This window comes from Onychomys torridus, unplaced genomic scaffold (genome assembly GCF_903995425.1).
Source record: "Onychomys torridus unplaced genomic scaffold, mOncTor1.1, whole genome shotgun sequence".
In the NCBI taxonomy this organism is placed as follows: domain Eukaryota; kingdom Metazoa; phylum Chordata; class Mammalia; order Rodentia; family Cricetidae; genus Onychomys; species Onychomys torridus.
The window spans coordinates 2,236,616-2,244,883 of NW_023412870.1; positions in this window are offsets into that span (position 1 = coordinate 2,236,616).

Consider the following 8,268-nt stretch of genomic DNA (forward strand, 5'->3'; position numbering starts at 1 on the left):
TGTCTCTAGCATAAATTAGGCAAGGAGGAAACTTCTGATGTTCAGTATGTTTCCAGGAAACTTCCTAAAAACAGCCTTCCAGAAGAAGGACATTTTCTCTTCTCTATTCTTTGCACATTATCAAAGGAAGCCTCCAAGTTCCAGGCAGATGTGGCTACCGATACCGATATCAGTAAATCGATGCTGACCTAGTCGCTTTCTAACAGACACCCATTGCTTATGCAGTGCTTGCCCTGAGTGGAGGAGGATTGAGGTAAGTATTTTAGTCAAGCCTTAAAGGTACCTTTAGTTTATCATCTGAAGTATGGTGGTTTGGAAATGCTGAATTACCAATGACTAACACAAGGTCCCACCATGAAGACATCGGGTAACTTCCTAGTCTGCTTAGAAAACTGATGGTGTTCATTTCAAACATTCCAAAGCCCCAGGAAATGCTAAATGAGCCTTCCCGTCCCCAGCCCAAGACTTCAGTCACTGCCTGGACTTGGTCAGACTCACTCAATCTGCCCCTTCTACTTTCTTGCTGGAGTTTTTGTTTTGTTTTGAGATCAGCTAGGCTCAGAGTAGTGGAAATCCTCCTGCTTCAGTGTCCCAAGTCCTGAGATTACAGGCACCATACTCTGTGCCTGGCTTGTTGATCCTTTCAAACAAATTCCAGACACCATAAAATTTCATCCATATGGTCTTTGGCATGGTTTTCAGTCCTTGCTGACTCCTTGTAGGCCAAAAGCACAGAGCTAATGCACAGTTCACTGTAAGACATTCGATAAAGGTTTAAAACAATACAGTTAGGCTATTAAAATGGCCCAGATACTTGTTACAGGTAAAGGCGCTTGCTGCCAAGCCTGACAACCTGGATTCAATCCATGGGACCCAACAGCAGGAGAGAATAGACTCCAGAAAGTTGTCCTCTGACCTCCACAAGCAAGCCATACATACAGGTGCACCCCCATCCAGATAAATAAATATAATGTTTAAAATAAATGAATCAATATGGTTAGTCTTAACAATAAAAACCCAGAGTCAGATATCAAGGGTAAACTCTGAAAGATCAGAGAAACAGAGCAGCAACCACTAGAAATTTCTTACCTCTATGAATCCTCAGCCCGAATGGGGGCCAAGATCCTGTCTCCACTCACCTTCTATTTCTACCTCCTTAGTGCTGGGATTAAAGGCATGCACCACCACTGCCTAGCTCTGTCTCTCTTTTAGACTGGTTCAATCTTGTGTAGCCCAGGATGGCTCTGCACTCCTGATCTTCCTGCTTCTTCCTCCCAAGTGCTGGGATTAAAGGTGTGTGCCACCACTGCCTGGCCTCTATGGTTAACTAGTGGCTAGTTGGGCCTCTGATTGCCAGGCAAGCTTTGTCAGAACACAAACATATCATACAATAATATATTATAAATAATAACAAACAGATATTCTAAGCAGGCTAGCAGTTCATAATTGTAATTCCCAGTACTTAGGAAGCTGAGGCAGGATAATCACTACATGTTAGAGGCCAATCTAAGCTATATAGCAAATTCCAGGTAGGTCTGGGCTAAAGAGTTAGAGTCTATCAATCAGTCAATTAATCACTTAACACTAATCAGCTATATAATGATAAGCAATAATACGCCATTGCTGCCAGTGTCTGAGGTTACATACTCTACAATGCTGAAGGGACTGCGTATTCTTCAAGGATCCTCTGCCCTTTAAAGCTCCTAGCTGAGGTTTTGGTAAGAATTAATGGGGAAAAGTAAAACAGATGGTGTTCAAGGTTATAAAGTCTGGCAAAAATAAGAATATAACTTATTGTTTCTCATTAAGAGAGATCCATTAACCACCAAGTACTGTAGGCATCCTTAGAAAAAAAATTACCCAGCTTATGGGGCTGAAGAGATGGTTCAGTGGTTAAAAGCACTGGCTGCTCTTCCAAAGGACCTGAGTTCAATTCCCAGCACCCACATGGCAGTTCACAACTGTCTGTAACTCCAAGATCTGACACCCTCACGTAGATATACAAGCAGGCAAAACACCAATACACACAAAATAAAAAATAAGTTATTAAAAAGAAAAAGAAAGTAAAAATTACAGTCTAATAAAAATTACAGAAGCTCTCTGGCCTGGTTCCTGAGATGAGTGGTATTCACCTGGAACAGGGTCTCCTCAAAGTCGACAGCCAGCAAGCAATGCCGGGCCCAGAAAGATGACCCGTTGTGTAAGTTCATCCATGGAACACTCTAGAAAACGCAAACTAGTCTATAGAGGCAAGACGCCGGTCAGTGTTTGCTTGGGGATGGAGGGAAGAGGGAAGGAAGGTAGGAGGGGGTGACAGATGTCCACACTGGGGAGGTGTCGTGCTCCATGCGTGAGAGCGGTTATCAAGGGACCCTCTTTGTTTGCCTTTCTTCCTTCCGGTTTGTTTTTTGTTTATTTTGTTTTTGAGACAGGTTTCAAACAGTCTGGCTCAGCCTTGAACTTGCTGTGCACTCAGGGTCATCTGGTTACAGACATGTACCACCATGCCCGGCTAAAGTATGTGCTTTGCGTTTCTGCAACTTATTATTGGATGATTATCTCTGAATAAAGATTTTGTTGATTTTTTTTTTTTTTGAGCCAAGTGTGGGAGCACACATGTGCAACTCCAGCACTGGGGAGGCAGATACAGGAGGATTGCCTCAAGTTTCAGGCTAGGCAGGGATATATAGCAAGACCCTGTCTCAAATAGAACAGAAAAACACCTTTAAAGGATAGCCCAGGAGACAGAAAGACAGCAGGTGTGTCACAGAGGTGTGGCCCTGCAGCTGTAGGCCCAGGTCATAAGAATACTTTCAGCTAGCAGCAGGTCTCAAGGCTGACAACCACAGCTCAGAGGTTAAGAAGTTTTAGCTAACTGTCCAGGCCTGGTGTTGAGTGAAGCTTTTCTTTAGTTATTTGTTTTGAGACAGGGTCTCACTGTGTAGCCCAGGCTGTCCTGGAGCTCACTGTGTAGACCAGGCTGTCCTGGAGCTCACTGTGTAGCCCTAGCTGTCCTGGAGCTCACTGTGTAGCTCTAGCTGTCCTGGAGCTCACTGTGTAGACCAGGCTGTCCTGGAGCTCACTGTGTAGCCCTAGCTGTCCTGGAGCTCACTGTGTAGACCAGGCTGTCCTGGAGCTCACTGTGTAGACCAGGCTGGCCTGGAGCTCACTGTGTAGACCAGGCTGGCCTGGAGCTCACTGTGTAGACCAGGCTGTCCTCAACTCACAGAGATGCCCCTGCCTCTTCCTCCTGAAGAAGCTTTATTTAGGTGTAAGGCTTTTCCCTTTCCTTTGCATCATTTACAGAACAGCTGCCCCTAGCGGGGACAGGGATCTGTGGGATGTGTGACAGAGGCTACCATTGTCCCTGGCAACACATCTCCTCCTACTTCTCTTTGTCCTTCTCCTCTTCCTTCTTTGTGGAGACAGAGACTCAAGTAGCCTGAGCTGACCTCACGCTCCCTATGCCCTTACATTCCTATGCCTTCTGTCTTCACCTCCCAAGTGCTGGGACTTCAGGAATGCCCCCTCACACCCTGATTCAGTTCAGTCTGTGCTCAGGAGCCCAGCCATCAGGGCATGTTGCAACTCTGCCTCTCACCCTGAGGAATCTGAGCCCTTAGATCTCTCAAATCTGCACCAAGCAGGGCCGTGACTTTGCCCAATGTCTCTTGTCTGTGTCGTCCATCAACGGGCCTTACAGCTTCCACACTCCTCTGCTTAGGAGGGAGGCAGGGCTGGGTTAGATGTGGTGACAAGCCACGTGCACTTGGCCTTTTATTCAGCAAGTGTTCCTGGAGTCCTCTTCAGGATGGCCCCTCGGTGCACAAGATAAACAGTTTCTGCATGCATGCAGTTTGGGTCCAAACAGCACACGTACGGACAACAAAAAGCACTTAAGCTTTAAGGTCAACGGCTTCCGAAAGGATCAGCTTCATCAGGCGTTGGATGCTGCTTCTGCTTGGGTGAGTTTTGTGCAAAGCCTGTTGGCTCTCAAGCAGATCGGCCCTGACAGCCCGCCTCACCACAGAAGCTTCCCAGCCTCCCCTCCCCCGAGGCTGCCAGGGCTCTTCTCTTCCCTCAAGAGATTAACTCTTCGAGTGCAGAGAGCGATGATGACCTCCGAAGGTTCCCACTTTATGTCTAGGGCGGTTCCTTCCCTACCTTAGAAGGGGGTGGGGTGGGGCGAGGGGGGGGGAAGCAGGAGCATCGGGCATTTAAGACATCCTTAAGTACATAGTCAGTTCAAAGCCAGTCTTAACCACATAAGACTTTTTAAAAAATCCAGATGGCTGGGTAGCTCATCACTGTAATCCCAACATTTAGCAGGTTTGAGTAGGAAGGAGGGTTGTCTCAAGTTCTAGGCCAGCCTGAGACAGGAGAGTAAGACCCTGCCTCAAAAGACCAAGCCAAAGAAATAAATGTACACTCAAACAAACAAACACCCCCCCCCCCAAAAAAAAAAAGAAGTATGTGCTTCCTGGCACTCCAGCCTCTGACTCTCTCCACATCTTTATCTGACCTTACACAGGCTCAGTTCTGTTGTTTTAAAGATCCTTGAGCCAACTGCATAATACCCAACCTCCTTGGCCCAGCCAGGCCCACAAGTGTTTTGAGGAAGGTTGCTGCAACCTTAGAAAGCTTTTGAGGAAAATGCTCTTAGAGACAAGTCAGCCTCCCCCAGCCCTCACTGCAGAGACATGTGAGTCTCCCCCAGCCCTCACTGCAGAGACATGTGAGCCTCTCCCAGCCCTCACTGCAGAGACATGTGAGTCTCCCCCAGCCCTCACTGCAGAGACATGGGGAGTCTGCAGGGCACTTCTGGTAGAGATCTTGTGCCCTGGAAAAAGCTGTGGGGATGTGATGTTTGCAGCTAAGGTCAGTGTCTGGAAGTGAGTCTCCTCCACATGTGGAGCAGAGACTAAAACCCACTGTGACTTGACAACATCTAAATTAAGTCAGAACCTTACAGCAGTTTTGGTTAAGTGTTCTCTTACACTTGCTGCCACAACTTTTTTTGTTGTTGTTTTTCCAGACAAGGTTTCTCTGTGTAGCCCTGGCTGTCCTGGAACTTGCTCTGTAGACCAAACTAGTCTGGAACTCAAGAGATCTGCTTGGCTCTGCCTCTGAAGTCCTGGGATTAAAGGTGTGTGCCATTATGCCCAACCAACCAAAGCATTCTTAAAAACATGCTCCTTATCTTTCTCCTTTCCTTCTATTTAAAGTCAGGCCCTTCAAGCTGTGCATGTCGTGGCTATTGCTGGGGCCAAGGCTCAGTTGTTAGCATGCTTGCTCAGCATACACAAAGCCCTGGCTTCTGTCCCCAGCACTGCACAAAGCAGAGTCATGTCATGTGCATTCTCTACTCAGGAGATGGAGGCAAGAAGAACAAAGTTATCTTTGGCTGCGTAACAAGATGGAGGCCAGCCTGTGATACAAAAGAAAAGAAAAATGTATGTATATTTATTTCAGAAAAAATTAGATAGCCCAGGTTGGTTTTGCTGTTGTTGTTTTGAGAAAGAGACTCAAAAAAAAAAAAAAAAAAAAAGTTAAAAAAGGCCAGATGTTATGGTGCACATCTTTAATCCTAGCTCTCAGAAGGCAGAGGCAGGCAGATAGATCTCCCTGAGTTCTAGGCTAGTCTGTTCTACATAGTGAGTTCCAGGGCAGTCAGGGCTATGTAGAGAAACCCTGTCTCAAAAAGAGAGAGAGTTGGGGTGGGGGATGGAGGGTGGGGGAAGGTGTCTCATTGTATTACCCTGGCTACCTGGCTGTCCTGGAACTCCACCTGCCTCTTCCCTCCCATGATTAAAGAGATGCACTATGGTGGCCTAGACAGCCCAGTTTTATACAGTGCTGAACTTGAACCCAGGGCATTGTGTATTCTAGGCAAGTACCCTGTCAAATGAGATACATCCCCCCCCCCCATTTTAATTCCCGAGTCTCTCCTTTAAATTTGCCTTGGCATCCCTCCATCTCCACTCTGCCCCGGGTTCCAACTTTCTTGAGCTTGGTCTTGAGGTGAGGGATGGGGACACACAGGACATTGATCTTCACTAGGGATTCCAGCACTACAGTTTTCCCCTGGAGTCTCCTGGGGCCCAGGTTCATGTTAGTCATGCAATCAGGGACCCTTAAGAAAGCATGCATGGCTGTATGATCAGACACTTTTGGAAGAACAGTCATTTTCATGAATTCTGCTGAAGCTATTTTTATTAAGTGTGAAAAAATCAGCTAGCTATGAATTCTGAATACTTTAGCAATTAAACAATGATAAAACCCCAAATGGAGGAGCCGCTAACATAAACAAAAAACAAACTTGAAAATTAACACCAATTTAAGGTGATGAATAGTGTTGTTTTTCTGAAATGAAGTTTTGGCTGCAACATGAACTCCGCCCAATGCTAGGTTCTTTTGAACTTGGCACGATGTTTTACTGTGTGCCCAGCGATGACTCAGTTCTTCCCTGGCTCAGGTCTATTCAAATTGCCAAGAAATATGTTAGTACTGGCCTTGTGGCTTTCACTTGGTATGAAAGCAAACAAGACGTTGAGGCTGTAAAGGATAAATATCAACACAAGTCAGGTGCTCACATGCAGGCAGAGTCATTTATACATGACCCACACGTGCTTTCCATAATTTTCAAAGTTTCTGAGAAAATGAAAACATGGAGTGAATAATTTTCACATAGATCCATAGAAGTCTCATTGACTTTGGTTGGGAAGCATTGACCGTGGCTTCTAGTGGCCTTAAACCAATCATTTGCCACTAAAAAAATTGTTATTTAAAACTTTTTATTTATTACCATTAACTGTCATTATTATTAGTAATAGTATTTTGGTTTTTTTTTAAAAGACAGTATCTCACTGGGCAGTGGGGCATACACCTTTAATCCCAGCACTCAGGGGACAGAGCCAGGCAGATCTCTGTGAGTTCAAGGCCAGCCTGGTCTACAGAGCGAGTTCCAGGACAGGCACCAAAACAACACAGAGAAACCCTGTCTTAAAAAAACATACACACACACAAAAAGACAGGATCTCATTATGTAGCCTTGGCTAGCCTGGATGGAGCTCATTGGTAGACCAGGCTGGTTTAAAACTCAAAGAGATTCTTTGCCTCTGCCTTCTGAGTGCTGAGATTAAAAGGCCTGTGCCACCCAGCTGAATTTATTCTTGCTTTATGTGTATGAGTGTTTTATGTAAGTGCATAATGGGTGTGCAGTGTCTGTGAAGGCCAGAAGACAGATTCCCTGGACCTGGAGCTACAGATAGTCATGAGCCTCATGTACATGCTGGACACTGAACGGAGGGCCTTTGCAAGAGTAGCCAGTGCCTTTAACCACTGAGCCATCCCTCCAGCCCCTCATTGGCCATTTTCAGATCTCTGTCCATTCTCTGTACACAAACAAGAAAGATAGAGATGGTTGCTAGTATTCTTCCTGAGAGATGAAGGAAAGCGTTAAGGTCAGCATTTTCTCCTTCCTTCCTTCCTTCCTTCCTTCCTTCCTTCCTTCCTTCCTTCCTTTCTCCCTCCCTCCCCCCCTCTCTTTCTTTCTTCCTTTTCAAGGCAAAGTTTCTCTGTGTAGCCCTGGCTGTCCTGGGATTTGCTCTGTAGACCAGGCTAGCCTTGAACTCAAAGATCTGCCTGCCTCTGCCTCCTGAGTCCTGGGATCAAAGGTGTGCACCACCACATACAGCTTAGTGTTCTTTCTCAAAATCTTATTTTACATGTGAGTGGCCTTGGAGGCCAGAGGAGAATGTTGGATCCCCAGGACCTGGAGTTACAGGTGTTTGTGAGTCACCTAACATGGATGCTGAGAAACAAACCCAGGTCCTCTGGAGGAGCAACATGTGCCCCTAACTGCTGAGCCATCTCCCCTGTCCACCTCCAGCCTTTTTGACAGGATCTCATGTACCCACAATGGCCTCAAATTCATTGTGAGGCTAGGAAGATAGCTCAGTGGTTAAGCATGTGTTCTGGAGTATGACCACCAACCAGTGTTCACCAGAACCCACGTAAATACCAGTTGGTGGCCTGCCTGTAATCCCAGCCTAGGAAAGCAGAGATAGTGGATCGACGGAGCAAGCTGACCCCTAGAACTCACTGGGTAGCTTATGAAGACCTTGAACTTTTTTTTTTTGTTTGTTTTGTTTTGTTTTTCGAGACACGGTTTCTCTATGTAGCTTTGTAGACCAGGCTGGCCTCGAACTCACAGAGATCCGCCTGTCTCTGCCTCCCGAGTGCTGGGATTAAAGGCGTGCGCCACCA